At 50.1% G+C, this 19180-nt stretch overlaps 1 protein-coding gene across 3 annotated transcripts in view; it reads right to left on the bottom strand.

Annotated features, from left to right (window-relative positions):
* Positions 1-4745, bottom strand: part of RASSF2 (Ras association domain family member 2) — a 42239-nt gene extending 37494 nt beyond the window's left edge. The window contains exons 1-2 of one of the 3 annotated variants that reach the window (XM_038571689.1): positions 4663-4745; positions 3491-3552 (exon numbers count right to left, since the gene is read on the bottom strand). The gene's annotated coding sequence lies outside the window, so the exon portion shown is untranslated. Of the gene's footprint in view, positions 1-3490; positions 3553-4275; positions 4359-4424; positions 4491-4662 lie in introns of those variants that run through there. The other 2 variants (XM_038571690.1, XM_038571691.1) reach the window with 2 other exon arrangements.
* Positions 4746-19180: the final 14435 nt, after the last annotated feature.

Here is a 19180-nt window from a genome sequence, read left to right as displayed (position 1 = left end):
CACAGTGGGGATGTTGAATTTTGTCATATGAAAGCCTCTTTCGGGGCAGCTGGGTGGCTCAGTGGTTGAGCATCTGTCTTCAGCTCAGGTCATGATCCTGGGGTCCTGGGATGGAGTCCCGCATCGGGCTCCCCACAGGAAGCCTGCTTATGTCCTGCCTCTCTCTGTGTGTCTCTCATGAATAAATAAATAAAATCTTTTTTTTTTTAAGTCTCTTTCTCCGCGTGGGCTTTTCTTGGCTTTCACCTGGGTGTCTGTGACAAAGCATCGCAGTTCAGGGAAGTAGGGGCCGTCCCTTCCATAAGAAATCAGTTCCTCCCTCCCCATTGCCCTGGCCTCCTCAGGGGACACACCAGGCCTGTGTCAGGAAGAGAAACCGCTACACAAAGAAGGCAGAAAGTGGCTGGGCTAGTAGCTACTGAATTCCCTTTTAGTAGCAGGAAAGACTACAGCAAAATTCCAGGATGGCCCAGGGCTGGGTGCCCTGTGGTGGACAACGTTTAAGTGTGGACATGTGAAAGACTTTCTTTTGTTAAAAGTCTTGTTCCTGAGTAGACATAAGAAGAATGCAGTAGACTCTTCCTAAAGAGACTCGGTGCTAGAAGGGTCCAGTGGAATCATTCAATCCCTTGCCTTGGAGATGGGAAAACTGAGACCCAAAAAGACTGTAGCATCAACATTTCAATAGTGTCTAAATAAATCCCAGAAGCATCGCACACAGTGATTAGGCTGGCTGTTCAAGGTCAGAGCTTCAACGTACCCCAAATTTTAGATGCCTCATACAGTTCTTATCCTCCTCAGTCTACAAAATCTGGAAATTAAGCTCAGTGACGTCACATCCCAGCTCAGTCATGGTCAGCTACCTACTGGAGCTGCTCCTACTGGCTCACAAGGGCTGACTAAGCACATCTCTTCCCGACTCAGTGTTCATGGTGCCATGTTGGTAGCTTGAAATCAGCCATGATGGGACTATTTACACTATAGAAATCAATAAGTACCCCCAACCCCTGTAGAGCCAGTTGTTCAACATTTATCACTGGTCACAGCCTAGATGCGAAAGCCATGAGCAGGTGAACTCAGTTTTCTCACCTAGCTAAGGATAGCCTCTCTCCAAAGCATTATAACCGGCCATTCATGGGCCATCGTAATACCCACTTCTATCCAATACTCTACGTTACTCTTCTAGAAACAAGCAGTTAGCTGAGTGTCAACTATGGGGAAAGCACCATGCTGGTGAAGTCAGCCCACCCTGCCAAATCACTTTGGGTTGAGATGTCCAAGGACGGCACAAGTATCTTTTTTTCAAGTTTTATCAAGGGAATGAATAGGAAAAGCCCTCCTAAGTCACTCTGCTCATCCAAGGGGAATGAGCCAAGAGCGCTTCCCTGCCCCCTACTTCGGCGTAAGGTTTCCCTCTGATTCAGCCACAGCTGACGTGGGAAGAGTGCTACAGCCTCAAGCTGTCTTCCTAAGCAGCGGCATCAACCTGTGATTACAGGCTCCAGAGTCTGCCTGCCACCCCAGGGATGATCAAAAATGACCCACTGGACACCCAGCCGGCCGAGTCTGGAGGATGCCCCTGTTTACGGTGCCCTGCTTCCCAGTGCCTGCTGCCCTCTCCTCTCCCCTCATCCTCACCAGACACCTCCTCCATGGGAACCCACAAGCAGGCCAAAGAAACAAACCCAGCAATCACAGGCCTGCAGGAGCTTACCCCACCTTAAGGACTTATTTCAAATTCTTCTGGAGATGCAGGGAAGTGTTTAAAGAGGACAGCCGGTCGTTAGGTCGTTAGGGTAAATCGCTGGACCGTATAGTAGAGTGGTGGGAGAAACAGGGAAGTGGCAGAAGGGGACCACTGCCCTAGCTTCACAAACGCAGTGGCAGCAGCTCTCAGCAGCTGTGTCTTAAAGACAGAGACTGGACGTCTTGCTCTGTTCCAAGGACTCTGCTGAGACCTGCCCAGCTCCTCAGCCTGGGGGAGAGGGGACATGGGCAAGTCCCAGGCCTCTCAGCAGGATTTTCTGGCAATCTGGTCCTGCCTGTAAACCACCTCTCAGTGAGGGCACTTCCTGCCCCAGGATCGTAGGGAGGACTGAAGGCAATACCCAGGCCAATGTTCTTTTGTGCTTTGGGACAGCCATCGGCACTCCAGCGGAGGTGCCAGGATGTGCAGTCCTGGGCACCTCTCCAGCCAAGTCTCTTGGCCATTCCTAAGCAGCTCACGCACAGAAGGCAGACACGAAGCTTGGCTCCGGGGCCCCAGGAAATAGACCAAGAAATCAAAGCAAAACTAGTGGGTGACTGAAAGGTCCCAGGTAGGACAGCACAGCTGAGAATAGGAAGGACTGGGGGACTGAAAAAGTGGTGTAGGGCACTGCCCCGCTAGCTGACCTCTAAGCACACACTGGGGAGAGGGCCTGCAGCCCCAGTCAGACACTGTGCAGAAATGCAGAGGGGTGGGTTCTGGAGCCCGGGGGGTGGGGCAGGAGGAGATGCCCCTCAGGAAGGGGGGGATGCTGCCGCGGGAGGCACAGGTGCATATGGCTCGGCCCTGTAGTCAGGTGCAAAGGGCACATCCCTTGCCCTGGAGAGGGGCATGCCTCAGTGCCCACCCCCTGCCCCCGTCACCTGGCCTTCTTTCAGCCCCTCCCTGAAGATGCCCTTCATTCTAACTGGATTTCACCAGCACAAAAATGAGGGCAAGGAGCAAGGGATATATCTCAACAGTACCCCAGCTAGATTATCCTGTCTCCCATCCCAACACACCACCCCTGCTCTCCTGTCTTCTGAAGGAGGGGCAGGACTCACCCCTCAGCCTCTCCAGCACAGGGGATCCCCAACTGTGCCAGCCCGCACTCCCAGGTGCCCAGGCGGGCTTCCTCTTCTTCTGCCAGGGCAAGAACCACCTGCCCCCCTTCCCCAACAACCCCACCTCTCCAAGCTCGGCCACCATGTGAGGCCCTCTTTTAGCCTGCGAAGGCCCTGGGGACTGCAGCGGCTCACAGGCATCAGGCTGCCAGTTCCAGAGGAGAAAACACAGCTGGTGCCCACACTCACCACCCCAGTCCAAGGTCTCTGATCCCAAGTGGGCACCTCCCAGGCTGGCTCCACACTCAGTCCCTGGGACACTGCCTTTGGACACAAGCTAAAAACAACAACAATCAAAACCACCTCTCCTCAAACAACCAATACATCTTAGCCCTGAGAAGTTTCTTTAATTCCTCAGACCACCTGCAGAAAAAGTTCTCAGTAAATAAATGTGGATTGATACGTAAAATAAATCCAACCCCAGATTCCTCTTCCAGATGCTCTAGAAAGAAGGCCCCTGGCTCTGAATCCCAGCTGTTTAAAAAGAATCATTGTTTCTAATTCTTTCCTCCCATTGTACCCGGATCAACTGTGACAGGAACAGAGTCCCGCTCCAGGATGAATTGTTACTTGGCAGCTCCCTGATTCAAACTTTCATTCATTTCGTTCAAGTACTTACTATAAACCCGGCCAGCACTAGTCACAGCCTCTGTCCTCTGGGAGAACCCGGACTCCGGACACCTGGGAATAGAGTACATGCGGCACTGAGCAGCGGCGCTCCGCTCCTGCTGTCACCGCGTGGCATTAGCCGAGAACAGCCCAGGACACAGAGCCCCACAGTAAGATGGAGCCCTGGGTCTCGCGGCCGGGCCCCGCGCCGCTCCGTGCCGTCCCCAGGCTTCTCCCAGCCTAGGAGCTGAACGCAAAGCAGGAGCCCCAAATGCAGAAGTGGCTGGGTCGCCCGAGGAGCCTGCCCTCTCGGGCGAGAGAGGACGCAAAGCTGACCTCGCGCCAGCTCTGTGGGCACCGGCTCCGTGGGCGCGCGGGGAGACCGCGGAGGGGAAGTGCCACGAGGACCCCGCGCCCCCGCGCCTCCTGCCCGCCCCTGGGGACCGTCCGCAGGGCAGAGAAGTCGGGACCCGGCGGGGGTCGGGCCCTCCCCGGAGCCGTCCGGGCCTCCCGTTCCTGCACCTGCTACCGGGTCCCAGCTCGCCAGGGGAGTCCCGGGAGCCCCAGGGATGGGGCGGGGGCGCCTTCCTGTCGCCGCCCTGGGCGCGGAGGGCAGGAGGGACCCCCCAGGGGTCGCGGAGGGAAGACGCGCTTGGAGGCACAACTTTCTCCGGCCCGAAGCCGGGAGCGCAGGGGTGGCTCCTCCGCGGCCCGCGGGGGGTCCGCACGCCCGGGAACCCCCCGCGGCCGGGAGACGAGGGGGGGACCGCGGCCGGCGAGGGCTGAGGCGCTGACCTGGGCCGGGCCGGGGACACCGCGGGAAAACTTTCGGCGAGGCTGGAGGGAGGGAGGCTGGGGAGAGAGACCGGCCCGCGCCCGGCACCTTGCGCCCCGCATCCCGCGCCCCGCGCCCCGCGCCCCGCGCCCCGCGCCCCGCGCCTTGCCTGCGTCCCGAGCCAGCGGCATCGCCCGCGGGGCTGGAGGCGGGGGTGCCTCGGCGGGGCGGGGGGCGTGCTCCAGCCCGCGCCCGGGTCAGCCAGCGGCGGGCGCGGCTCAAACCCAGCCCCGCAGCGCAGGCGGCGGCCGCGCGATTGGGGGTCCGGCGCCCCGCCCTCCTCGCCTCCCCTTCTCCCCTCCCGCCCTCCCCCCCCCCCCCCCCCCCCCGCCTTTATCCGTCCCTACCGCGTCGGCTCGGCGTCTCCCCCGGCTTCCTCTAGCTCTCCATCTCTCCCCCGCCCCTCTTCCCTCGCCTTTCTTCCTCCCCTCCCTCCCCTCCCTCCCCTCCCTCCCTTTCCCCCTCCCCTCCCCCTGGGGGGCGGAGCTTCTCCCCTCCCTCCCAGACAATGCTGGGGCTGCGCGTCCCCTTCTCCTCCTGCGAGTCGGGGCTTCGGCTGCCAGCGCCTCTTCCGGGCCGGACGGGGGGGCGAGGGGGGGCGACGGGGGGGCGACGGGGGCGTAGCAGTGCAGGGGGTACGGAGGACGGTCTGGATCCCCTCACCCCATTCGCCTCTTCCCTCTTCCAGCCGGATGGAGTCTTGGCCCAAGCCCCTGAGCTCGGCCCGCGCTGTGGCGGCCACTCCCGGGGAACAGTCACGCTGCCCCGCGGAGCCCACCTGCAGCGCCCCGGATTCCCCCGGCAGAGGATGCGGGATTCATTTTCTAACACCCTGCCTTATTCCAAAAAGGGTTTGAGCTGAGCAGGGCCCAGCAAGCCCCCTTCGACAGGCCGGTGGGCAGACTTGACAGTGAGTGAAGGAGGCCAAGTTTCTTTGTCCACTTCTCACCTCTCTCGCATCCATCCCTGGACTCTAGGGGCTCCCAGAGCAGAGGATGCCTTAGAGCATCCCAGGTGCGGGCCCTTTATCTATTTCCTTCCTTTTATCATAACCCCCCCCACACACACACACACACACACATACACGCGCGAGCGCGCCAGTGAGCACGCGCCCGCTCGCAGACTCACCTGCCTCAACCCTGCAGTGTGAGTCTCCCTGTCTAAAGGGAAGGGAGCCTAATGGTTAATGGGTAGCTAACCCCCAGGGTACAGCCGGCTCTGCTCATCCCTCCTGAAAGCCAAACATTCTTTACTAAATTCATTGTTTGGATCTTGGAATGTGTCTCCCTTAGAAACAATGTTATAAATGGTGATGTGCTTCCCAGTCCAGCCACAAAAGCCTTTGAACCCAAAATGCAGCTGTAGGGTGGTGCTGAAAACTGTGTCAGCTACCCTGGAACAAGAAGGCCACTGATCAGCATTTTCTGTAGGGAAAAAAAAAATTATCTACTTGTACTTTCCCCTTGACCTATAAATACAAAAATCTCCCATTAATATTCTCCCCCCACCCCTCAGCCACTAGTCTGTATTGGTAAGCTGCTCTCCTTTGCAGGTAACATGAACACCATCAGGGGAATGTATTCTGAGGACATGATGTTTCTCTATGACCTGGAGGTCAGAACTGCAGAGAGAGCTCAGTAATAAGCAAATCCAGAGCCTGGAGAGCTTCCAGTAACCCAGGAAGTCTTCTCTGAGAGGCCAGCTCTTCCCTTTCATCTTAGAATGGCCTTCCCTGCACCCTAGACACATGACAAAGGGTGGCCTTTTCCATCGCTGGGTCTTGGAGCTCTCCTACTGAAGACAGTAGCCTGTTAGAGCTGGAATCCCTTAAAGTCTGTGGGCCAGTCCCCCAAAAGAGCAGCTCCTGGGCCCAGCTCAGGTCAGGTGACCATCCTATGACCAATCAACTTACAAACTGGGCTGCCAGGGACCCTGATTTAAAACTCAATCCCGGGCCTGGGGCGCCTGGTTGGCTCAGTGAGTTAAGCATCAGACTTTTGGTTTAGGGTGAAGTCATGATCTCAGGGTCCTGGGATCAAGCCCATTTGTCTTCCATGCTCAGTGGAGAGTCTGCTGGAGATTATCTCTCTCCCTCTCTGCACCATCCCCCCGCAAAAAAATAAATCTTTAAAAAACACATAAGCCATTCCCCTCTACTTATATTTTTTGTCTTGGTGAATAAATTGATTGATTAGTTCAAGACACCAGAAAACATCTTTCTTTTCATCAATTTCCCCATATGGAAGCCACAGAAGAGAAAGGAAAGGGTTCTTATCCTTCCAGGGGGTGCAGGGACAATACATCTGTAACAGGTTTAATACTTCACAAATACTAAACTGATACATGAAAGTCCACCTTCAAACCATGTTTTCTTGCCACCATGCACTCCTGGGGACTGGCCTATGAACTACATGACTCCAGGGAAGCAGCAGGTAAGCATTGTCTAGAACCTGTTCTCCAACAGAAACAGTGCAAGCCGAGGTGCAATTACAGCTGTCTAGCTACATAAAAAATATTTTTAAAAAAATCCTAGTGAAATTAATTTTAATAATATATTTTATTTAACCCAATATATTCAAAATATTACCATTTAAACATGCAAACAATATAAAGACACTACTTATGAGTTATGCAGAGGTAGGGCCTGGGTTTAGCTTTCTGGAGCCACCCACAATTGCTGTGGTGCCAGCAGACAAGATGCCAAAGTTCCACCTGCTCCCGAGGACCACAGGCCTTAGAAGAAAGCTAACTTGTGAGTCCCAGGCTTCCTATAGGGCCTATCTTAGTTTGAGTTCTCTCAAAAACAGAACCTGAGATAAAGACGGGTGCAGGCTACTTACTTGGAGTTGATCCCAGATAGCAGGGAAGTAAGGCAGGGGGACAAGAGAAGCTAACAAGCGGTCTACAACTGGGGCCCCTCTGAGGAACTGTATAAGACGTGCCTCAGAACTATCCTCTCTGAAGGTCGGGGGACTGGGGCATTTACCTCATCTCCCACCAGTTGAGGATTACTCCCAGGAAAGCTTACTTCTTCTTACTTCCTGGTTGTGTGGACTTCTTTGGTCTCAAGGAAATATCTAAGGCAGAAAAGCAGGAGCCACTGCCTTTGTCACTTGCGGGGATGAGTGGGATGAGTCATCATGCATGAAGCTGTCCACCACAGCTCTGCTGGGGTGAGAGGGGAGCTGAGGGGTTGTGACACAGAACATGCAAATCATCTGCTCTGAGACCCAGCATGGACAGGAGCAAGTTGATCCTGGAGGCTAGGTCAGGGGCTGACGGGAGGACATGAGGGGGACTCAGAGGGAACATTGGTGAGGGAACATTGGTTAACACCACTGAGGAGGTCAGGGGCTACTACAGGGCTCTGAAGGAGCATGGAACACCCAGACCATGAGATACATGAGCCTCAGGCATCAGCAGCTGAACACTCGGAATGAAGCCATGACCCCTCAGCATTCTGCTTTCAAGGGATGATCCAGAGCAGATTTTCTGGAGGCCCAGGGGAGACCCAGAGGCATCATCTCACATGCCACCACAGGAGAAACGTGGGAAGTTTTGAAGGAGACCAGAGAGACTGTTTGAATTATTGCCTCAGATCCCGTTTTTTTCCCTGCGCCACCCAGGTGGTGAGAATTTACAATAGAATATCTAACGCGTTATAGAGACATAATGAAGACTAAGCAAGGTCTGCCACTGGGACCCAAATATACCTGGACATGTCTGGCACAGCACAGTGGGCTGGCTGGAAATCTATTTGCTTTGCTTGAGAGGGGGAAAAAAAAGTCCTCCTGGGAGATCATTTTAATTCCAAGGAAAGAAGAAACCATGTTTGGTTTGGTCCGGTAACAAAGTTTTAGTTGACAGAAGGAAGATGAAATTGTCACTCACCTCTGCCCCCAACTTGGCCCTCTGGACACACCAGGGATCCTAGGAAGATAGAAGAAGTTCTACGTTACAATTTGAGTATTTCATAAACTGCAGGGAGACTCTGGGGCCCAAGCAGCAATGCTTTGGGGACCCTCTTGCTAAGTAACATTTCAGGAACCTACTTTCTACTCAGCTTCTCCATTTCAAGAGCTTGGGATGTTGACATTACCTAGAAAGTAGTAGATGAATTGCCAAAATAGTCACAATTATTCCCCTTCCTGTAAACATTTTGCAGTTCTCCCCACAAAAAGGAGAACCTACTTCCCCACCTTGAATCTGGGTTGACACTATTGCTTCGGCCAATAGAATGTGGCAGGTACTGAACAGTACCTTTTTGGAGCCTGACCTCAAGAAGCCTTGCCTTCTTCTCTCTCCATTGGAACATTACTCTGCCCTATGAGTAAGCCTGAGCTAGCCTGCTGGTAGGTGAGAGATCTCATGACCCAGAGCCAAGGCAACCCAGCTGTCCCAGCCAAGGCCCCAGACATGTGAAAGACCCAGCCAAAATCTGTAAAGCCCCCTACCTGATCCAGAGTTGACCACTGCTGTGTGAAGGAGTAAAAGCACAAGCAAAACAGATGATTGTCATCTTAAGCCACTAAGGTCCAGATTGTTCATCATACAGCAGTGGCTATTAGAGAACTTAACAGGATTAAAAAATAGTAACTATGGGCAGTGATGGATGTGTTAACTAATCTTATTGGAGTAATTGTTTTGCAATACTCACATGTATCAAATCATCATGCTGTACTCCTTAAGCTTACATTAGTGTTGTATGTCAATTATATTTCAATAAAGCCGGAGGGGAAAACACAAAAAATAAAAACCTTTAATACAAAGGAAGAAAAAGCTTAATAAGATAAAATGGGCAAGGCAGACACAACCAGAATATTGGTGGACACAAGTCTGGAGTCTCCTGGCTTTGTTTACAAGCTTGTGAGAGATGCTTTCTGGGAATTCTTCCCCTACAGACACCCCACTTCCAAAAACAGTATAGAGTTATAGATGGCTGAAGTCTCAGTGAGCTGGTGAAATTTCTATTTATGGCTGTTAATGTGACTATTTGTTTTCATAAAGTGGAGAGATCTACGGAAATTTGAGTAACACAGACTTTGTCACTGAACCCCACAGGTTTGTCTTTCATGGAGAAGGGCTATCTTAATTAAAAGAGTCCACCTTATCCACCACTAAGAAATTTCCATAGCATCTTAAATATTTATACAGTACAGTGTCTGGACTCTCATCTTTGGAGATTGGAGGGTAGATTAAAGCTCTCACACAGTTGGCATCTAAGTAGGCTTTAGTGCTCGAGTCTTGGGCCCCAGATAGGAGACTTACCTTACTAGATTTTTCCCTCACTTGTGAGAGGGGGGAAAGGAAAGAAAAGGATTCAGAGTACATAGCTTAGACTCAGTTCATTTCTTGCAAATATGCATCTTTTCCCAGTAAGTATTTATTTGGTAGAGAGCCATAAGGCGAAGTTCTCTGAGCAGCTATCCCTCTAAACAAAGTGCTTATAAACAGAATTTGGTAACGGAACCGTGTTTCATATTAGATGGGAGATTTCACATAATTTTTCTAGGAATCTATTCAAGTTTCCTTAACCCAAAGGTTACATTCCATCAAAGCTCCCCCTCCATTCTTGGATGTATTGAAGTACTAATTACTTGGTGTGAAAATGTTATCCTGTTATAATGCAGTACACAGTCAAAATTATGTTGATAGATATTTACTAGACATCCATGGTGTATAAGGTGTTAGGCATGGTGAAATCGAAGAAATATAAGAATCAGGGAGCCAGAAAAAAACCTATTAAACAGCATCTAGTCCAACAATGCTTAGGCCAGCTCAGAAATTGAGACTTAGAGAAATCAACTCACCACACCCTTTGGTTGCAAGAAACAAGCCATTGGAGCCAGCCTAAGTAAAGAGAGACTGATTTTAAAGAATAAAAGTTGGGATGCCTGGGTGGCTCAGTGGTTGAGTGTCTGCCTTCAGCTCAGGTTGTGATCCCAGGGTTCTGGGATTGAGTCCTGCATCAGGCTCCCTATAGGGAGCCTACTTCCCCCTCTGCCTATGTTTCTGTCTCTCATAAATGAATGAATGAATGAATGAAGAATGAATAACTCTTTTAAAAATAAAGAACTAAAGTTTCTCACAGAACTCAGGGGAAGGAAGTGAGCCAGTACCAAGAGAGGCTAGACTATGACCTACAGTCTTCTCTCATTCTTGCCTCCCACCTCTCTGTCTTCCTCCTTCCTTCCCTCCCTTGCTCCCTACTTCTTGTATTGCCTTCTCCCTTATATCTACTCTAACTTCTGCCCAGATAGCAGCCTTGATCCCAAAGTCTACATGTACTTAGAGATGCTGTGCCCACCATCAACTCACACAGTCTCTGGGTATCATCAGCTGTGACTTGCACCTGGGTAGGGTGGGCAGGTAAGATGGGTCAGTGATCTCAGAAAGGGAAGAGGTGGGCAGAGGGGGAAAATGCTTGCTATCACATAGTCTCTTCATCTCCCACCTGTTGGCCCTTTCATCTCTGGCAGCCCAGCTCCATGGCCAGGCAGGATGGCTCCTCTCCTTGGGACCCCGGCCCCTGGGCACCCTTGAGAGATCCTGAATGGTGGGTTCCCATGCCTTCTCACACCTCCATTAATCAGCTCAAGCATTTCCCTTCTCCTGAATGCTCTTTCCTCCCCTTCTCTGCTGGACTATTTCTCCCATTATCCTTGAGGCTCTCCACCCTTCATCTTCCCAATTTAAACATGTGACCAAAGTAAAAGAGCAGTCGATCATAACATCTGCTCCCTCTCCTACATTCCACAGTCCAATTAGAACTCTACTTAACTTTCCTTCCCGTATTCTGGAGCTCCTCTTCATGACTGCTCACTCTCCAAAACTTGGCTCAAGTGTCACTTCTTTTGGGAAACCGTCCCTGAAAAGCCTTTCCCCACCCATTCCATCACTTCTTCAGTGCTCTAACAGCAACATTTCAAAGCATCTATAGTGAGCGCTTCCTCCAGTCAACCAGCCCAACAGCCAAGATGGCATCTTGTTTATCAGCTTATCATCTCCATCTGCCATACTCTGAGCATTCAACACATATCTGATGAAGAAGGAAACGAAAAAATGAATCCGATCACATTATTTGCCACATTACTTGCCACGAGCTTTAGCTCATTTAATTCTCATATAACCCTGGTAGGGGGTATTATTATATCTTCATTCTTAAAGAAAAGGTAACTGAGGCAAGGAGTGGGTTAGATAACTTGCCCAAGCTCATAGCAATAAGAGTCAGAGCTAGGATATGAACCTAAGCGGCCTATCAAAAGTGTCTTTCAGCCTTTGTGCTTTCTGCCTCCTCAGCCCCCGGAGCCAGGTACAGAATGACACCTACTGATCCTCACCCTGCTAGCCTCAATTAAAACCTGAAATCAAATGAGAAAACTGAGGTTGGTATATATCCTGGGGGTGAGAATAGAGAAAGTCAGGTTATTGCTTCTTTGCAATCTCTAAGGGCTGGGCATTGGGAGCAAAAGAAGCATCACCTCAGAATTCTTGGAGGTGAGAGCACAATGCTCATCCGCTCTTGGAAACATTGTGAAATCAGCAGAAGTTGGCCTTGCACCCTGCCCTCACTCTCCTGTCTTCCCTTCCTACCCCACACTCCTATTTTCTCTTTCATTATGACATAGAAGCCTCTGTCAATCACTGATTCATTCAACAAACATTCAAATAAATATGAACAATGCTATAAGTGTTCTCAACACGCAGGAGAAAAAGGCTTGTGAAGTTACTGTAGTGTAATGAAAGAAGTAAATAAGAAGTAAATATATATGAATACTACTGTTAATACTATTGTTTATATATATATCTCTATTAGTATTCTATTTATTACACACATGCACACACACACACACCCCTGTGTTGTCCAGAGCTTTCCAATGAGCCAGAGAGGGAGACTCCTTGCTACCACTTAGGAAAAACTTTGTCTTGGATAGATAGAAATTGTGATGAAGATTTTCTCATGGGCAGCCTGGGTGGCTCAGTGGTTTGGTATCTGCCTTCAGCCCAGGGTGTGATCCTGGAGACCTGGGATCAAGTCCCATGTTGGGTTCCCTGCATGGAGCCTGCTTCTCCCTCTGCCTGTGTCTCTGCCTCTCTCTCATGAATAAATAAATAAAATCTTTAAAAAAAAAAAAGATGTTCTCATAAACTCAATAACATAATGAAAGAAATCACCTATAAACGATAATGCAAAGAAAAGTTACAAGCACACAAGAGGAAATTTAAGACAAAAGAAAGAAGAGAAATATAAGCTGCCAAGACTTAGGAAAGAAGTAAAAGAGAAAAATAAAATCATCACAAAAACAAAAGACCCAGAGAAGAATGAAAACAATAGGAAAAATTCAGCTCTGAACATCAAAGATGAATTCTAGAAAAATGAACACAATAACATGGAGAATAACAATGAATTTTAGGGGCACCTGGATGGCTCAGTTGGTTAAGTGGATGTCTAACTCTTGATTTTGGCTCAGGTCATGATCTCAGGTCATGAGCTTGAGCCCCAGTCAGGCTCTGTGCTGGGCATGGAGTTTGCTTAAGAGCCTCTCTCTCTCTCTCTGCACCACTCTTCCAAAATAAAAAATATTTTAAAACCCCAGACACTGAATTTTAAAAGGACAAGAATAATAAATATGGAACAAAAGCAAAGGAAATCCAACACATGTATACTGGCATCCAAATATATGAATTGAGAAAACTTCTCTAAACAAAAAACTTGAGTTTATTGACTTAAAGGGCATGTATGTTCTGAGAAAATAGATACAGTTTTCTTTCCTAAGTTTTACACCAAAATATAAGTTTCATGAAGTGTAGGGACACGGACTCTTGTCCTTTCCATCCACGCCTGTGTCCCCAATGTTTAAAATCATGCCTGGCACCTGAGACCCCCAACAGCATTGATTGAATGAATTCCTAAAGGAATAGACCAACTAACACCCTAACACCAATAAGTCCTATTAATGTTACTGTACTTCAAAGATAAAGATTCCCCTAGTTACCCAGCAGTAATGTCAAATCACCCACGTTAAAAAGAAAGTTCAGGGCGCCTGGGTGGCTCAGGCAGTTAAGTGTCTGCCTTTGGCTCCGGTCATGATCCTGGGGTCCTGGGATGGAGTCCAGAGGCCTCAAGTTCTCAGGCTCCCTACTCAGTGGGGAGCCTCTCTTTCCCTCTCCCTCTGTGGCTCTCCTTGTGCTCTCTTGCACTGCCTCTCTCTTAAATAAATAAGTAAATCATCTTTGGGGGGAAGAAAAGGTTAGGCTGGCTACAAACAGCAGCACAGCAACATTCAAAGCTAAAAAACCATGAAGCAATCATGTACCTCTTGTGAGCACTAAACACATATCTGATGAATGGATACCACAGTGTCCACAGAGAAAGAAAACATGATCCAATAACTCATATCAACCTAAACTGTAACCAAAATATAAAACATGCAAATATTTCAAAACTATGAAACTTCAGCCATCTTGAAGAAAATACTCAATGACTAAGTCTGCTAAGCAAATGGATAGAGAAACAGAGGTAAAAACACCCAAAGGGAGCACTGAATATACTGATGCTGGGATTAAAGCTAAAACAATTTAGGGGATTATGGTTCCAAAACACTATATAAATGTTATACCCTGTTATAAAATAGAAACTATAAAATCAATAGAGGTAGGCATTTGTTAAGTATCCTGATTTCTTCTTCTTCTTTTTTTTTTTTATAGCAAAGGAATGAAAAGATATGTTGCAAGCAGATAGCCTAGATCATAGAGCTACAGGGAGAGGTGTCCAAGTGTCCAGGGAGGGCAGTTCTCAGCAAGGAGCAGTGTCTGCATCTTCGGTGGTCCCGGCGCTTGAGTAGCACTCACGCCATCCAGGGTGTTGGGAGCAAAGCTTATGAGCAAACTGTGATATGCTCAACTGTCTTGCACAAAGAATATCTGTCTCCTAGAAGCACATTAATTCATCCCCACGGAGAAATAATGCCCTAGAACCAATAGTAATAACCAACCAGAACTGAGGAGAGGAAAAGAGAGGAGAGGAGAGGAGAGGAGAGGAGAGGAGAGGAGAGGAGAGGGAGGGGAGGGGAGGGGAGGGGAGGGGAGGGGAGGGGAGGGGAGGGGAGGGGAGGGGAGGGGAGGGGAGGGGAGGGGAGAGAAAAGCTGGGATGAAGTAGAAGCATGGGGATTTTGCCATTGCTGGGGTAAAGACTTGAATAATATTGCCTTAGATAAGAAGATTAAACAAATTGCGTAACAAGTTGAGTGCTCTTTTGTACTATGTGAATTATTTCTTCCATATGCATATATTAACTAATCAAAAAAATGACAAATTAAACAGCCCTATGAGAGGCAGGGAGCTGGGAGGGAGAACGAGCTGGCGGTGAAGCAAGTTAGTTAGTAGCTGGTGGGGATTTCTGAGCTCTCCATGAGTGGCCTCCTCTCTAGGGTTATATCCAGGATGGGGGAGTGGACAAGAAGACCCTCAGATTTCGGACCAGTTTGGGACCTGAAAGTGGGGAGAGACTGTGCCACTTCCCTTCAGACACATGGAGTAATCTGGTGCCCATGACATGGGGGCTGCCTGGGGCATTTTCAAGAGGGGAGAGACCTACACAGGTACAGAAAGCTTCTGGGTGCCACTGAGGGTGGGGGAGATAAGCAACATTCCCCTTGCCCCCAGAGAAGGGCGTGGAAGCCAGACAGGAGAAAGCTGAGGGACCCTGAGGATAGCTCACAGTTGGGGGAGCCAGGGTGGATGGATGCTGTCCCCACACTCAGCATGACATCCACCCAGCATCAGATGCCTCCTCCCAGCCCCCCACTGCCAAGACACCACATAAGCCCACCACCACCACCACCCCCGGCAGCAGTAGCAGCAGCAGCAGCAGCACCAGCAAAATTGAGATGAAATTCTAGAAAAAATGTGGGAGTAAGGAGACAGGAAGGAAAATTTTAGAATTAACCAGATTTAACCTGGAATGACCAAGTGTACCAGAAATTAACCAGCATGTTTTCTGCTACTAGCTGAATGAGAGTGCAAAGTAGAGGCTAAGTTGTATTTTTTATTTAAGATTTTATTTATTTATTCATGCGAGACACACACAGAGAGAGAGAGAGAGAGAGAGAGAGAGAGAGGCAGAGACACAGGCAGAGGGAGAAGCAGGCTCCATGCAGGGAGTCCGATGTGGGACTCGATCCCAGGACCCCTGGATCACACCTTGAGCCGAAGGCAGACGACCAACCACTGAGCCACCCAGGTGCCCCTAAGCTGTATTATTAAACAGTTTGCTGTGTAGCACGTCAGACAAGTGAGAGAATGAGATAAATGCTTTAAATCTTTGCTTCTCAGAGTGTGGTCTGTGGACCAGCAGCACCAGCCCCACCCGGGAGTTGACGATAAATACAGAACCAGGCCTCAGGCCACGTTCAGTTTTCATAACAGGATCAGGTGCTCCGGAGGGATGCTAACAGTAGTGGCCTCTGCTTTGACAGTTTCAGGAGCTCCATGGAAGGGCCTAGAAAGACAGGACTGGGTATATGAAGGGGGAACCTCAGGAAGTAGGTGACGTCTGGGTTGAGTCTGAAAGGATGATTAGGAGCTCCTTAGGTGGCGAAGGGCACTCCAGGCAGAGCTACAGCCGGTTCCAAGCAGTGTAAAGCCTCGCCATGTCAGAGAGCCATGTGTGGTCTGGTGTGGCTGGGACAGAAGGTGAGAGGTGAGATGTGTTTTATGTTCCACTTATGCGGCCAAGAAACCAAGTTCAAGGTGAGTGGAGGTCCCTGGCTCCTGTGGTGTTTCGGGAACACGGCTCCCCTGCCCCTAGGCTTGAGCATTGTTCAAACTGCAGGGCCAGAGTGGGAGCCGACGCCACCTCTCTCATGGAGATGCAGACCCACGGAGAGGAGCCAGCTGGGGGAAGTTTCTTGGAGGACAAACATGCTTTCTGGGCCAAGAAACCTCTGGAAGGAGCCAAAGAGGGGAGGGCAGGACAGCTCAGCCAGCAGGACCAATTCATCGGCCTCTCCTGGCCTGTGTGAGACACTGACCCTCCGCCCAGAGCTGGCCGAGTCTCTGCAGTCACAAAGCCAACTCTCAGGGCTTTTACCACATTGAGGCCTTGACGGCTCCTCACTGCTGGCCCTGGCCCAGCCCACCCTCTGCTGTGCACAGACGAACATTCAGCATGTTCTCTCCCACACTCCACCTAATCTCTCTGCTATGGAGACTTCCTCGACCCAGCAAGCAGCCCCACGCCTTCCTGCTGTGCCTTGATTGAGAACAGGCCTGGCTGCCCAGGCCTTCCAACAACCTTAACCTCTTCTTCCCCAGAGCCTCAGGGAAGGGACGGGGAGCAGGGTCTTGAAGCATCTGAGTGACTAGACAGAGAAGGCAACTTCTGCCACCCAGTCAGTTGGCTCTTGTTGTGAGGGAATGATGAACGAAGCGTGCAGATGAGCAGAGAGGGTGCGGGGAGATGGGTGGAGGTGAGGCCGCGGAGGCCAGGTCATGCCTCGAACGGCAGGCCACAGTGAGGAGCTGGGGCTTCATCTGGATTGCAGTGAGAACCTGCAAACATGGATTTCATAGAGCCATTGGACCTTACCTCCCCTGTGGGAGCCGTTGGTGAGGTAACATCTGGAAGAAGATGGTTGAGAGATCAGAAAAGTCACAAGCCAAAACCACAGAACAGGGAAAATGATGAACTTTATGAAAGGCCATCACTTCTGTATTCAGGCTACTGTTTAGAGACTAGATTAGCAAAGGGTAAGATTAGCACACGGAAAGCAGTCAAGAGGATATTATGGCAGTTAAGGAACAAAATTGTGATCACATAAACTACAGTGGTGTGTCAGTCATCTATTGCCAATACCGCAGTGCAATGAACGGCCCTGAAACCAATGGCTAAAAACACTTCTCATTTGTGGGGGACCTTTGGGACAGCTCTGCTTCCTGTGCAGGCCTGAAGCTCTGCTCTGCATTCTCTCATCTTCCAGAGACCAGTGGGCTAGCCAGGGTCTGTTCTTCACATAGCGATAGCTGAGGCACAAGAGAGCACCTTTCACTCCACAAACACATTTTAAGTCTTTAAAACATCTCATTGGCCAAAGGAGGTCACATGGCCAAGCCCAAAGTCAAGGCATGGGAAGAACACCCCACCTCTAGTGAGAGAAACCACAGTCATCTGCCAAAGGATGTGGACTCTGGGCAGGTTCAAATACAATCACTTTTCAGTGTTACCAGTGGTAACACCACATAGCACTAATCAGTGTGACAGAGGCGACAGTGGGTGTGCAGAGGAGAGGTCAGATGCAGGAGATGGTTGCAAGGCAGGACTCTACAGGGGTTAGTGACAGACTGGATACAGGAGAGTGGAGGAGTTGCAAGTGAGTGAAGCTGGAAGAGAAGCATATTTGATGGAGAGGAAAGGTGGTGCCTCCTGGTTTGAGATGCATCCTGTGGTTATGTTAAGTAAGCAGTTGGCTCTAGAGGCAGGAACTTGAAGATGAGGTCTGGGGAAAGATTTAGAATGGCCAGTCATCGACTTACCAAAGCCTACCAGTGGGTTTTTGTTGTAGCCATAATCTGTGATGCTGTGGGAGATCTGTTCTCCTTTCCCCAATCCCACACCCTGACACAGACCCCTGAAGACATCAGACCCCCGGTGATTGAGTCAAGGGGCACCATGCTGCGACAGGAGAGGGCGATTTTCTGTCAGGTTCAGAGAAGGTGAAAGAAAGATATACATTCTGCATGGGACTGGAAAGAGGATTTTTGTTCTAGTTTATTTATTTTGAGAAAATCATTTGTAGAAGCTTCAGAGTCTATACAACCTCCCCCCTTTTCCCACTTCCAGGATGAGGCACCTATGAAGTTCAGTGATAACCGTGGGTGGGTGTCAGAATTTGGGTCCCCTCAAATGCACACCCCAAGAGACAGGTGCGAGTTGCTTAGGTGGGGAGTGGGGAAGGGAAGGACCCCACCGTGGGGCAGGTGGAGCACGTTAACTACTATGGGTAACTGGGGCTCGGTCCTACTGGGGATTCTGGGAGAAAGTGTAGAACACACCTCCACTACCCACCCAAGGGAGGAGGAAGCTGGCTACTGATTCCCTTCAGCCATTGGCTGAGAGCTTCTCCTGTGGGTGTTATCCCCCTGGCACTTCCTGCTTGCTTGAAAGGTTCCCAGAGAGCAGCATCGGTCGAATAGTGCCAAATGCCTCGAGGACCTGAGTGGACACTGAGAGCATGTCCCATAGCAGAGAAAGCTATCATTCTGTCCACCATATGGAGCTCACAGAAAGGCAGGCTTCCTCCCTGCAATATGCCTATAGGTGTTGGCAGGAAAGATAGACCACTTCTAGGGCTTCTGGGAACCGTGGGTACCACCTGGGATGGCAAGCTGAGTGTAGTCACCTCAGGGGACCATTTCAAGAACTCGGGTCACAGTTTACCTAACAGGAAAGGGGGAAGTGACATGGCTTAGGTTCTGGGGGAAGTATCCCATGCAAGGATGTACAGTCCTTAGACATCTTGTATGAGAGAGGCAGTTGAAGAGGCTCTGGTGTGCAGAGAGATGTCCACCTGGACATCAGCAGTGGAGAAGCAAAAGTAGTCAGGAGTCTGAGAACACGGTCAGACAGGGACATGGACTCCCAGACACTGTGCTGTGGCCCTGCAGTCTGGAGATGGCAAGTGACAGGGAAGAAGCTGCATAGCCGCCCGCAAAGGAGCTGTGCCTTCCAGATCCTGGGCAGGAATAAAGTCACCTACAGGACTGCTTGTACTAGAGAGGACCAACAGAAAATTTCGATGGGTCTCAGAGTCAAGAAAACCAGTCAGAAAGGTTTCATTTGTGAAGAGATCTGATTTGTGTGTGTC

This window comes from Canis lupus, chromosome 24 (assembly GCF_011100685.1).
Source record: "Canis lupus familiaris isolate Mischka breed German Shepherd chromosome 24, alternate assembly UU_Cfam_GSD_1.0, whole genome shotgun sequence".
NCBI classification, from domain to species: domain Eukaryota; kingdom Metazoa; phylum Chordata; class Mammalia; order Carnivora; family Canidae; genus Canis; species Canis lupus.
This window is presented reverse-complemented; position numbering and strand designations above follow the sequence as displayed.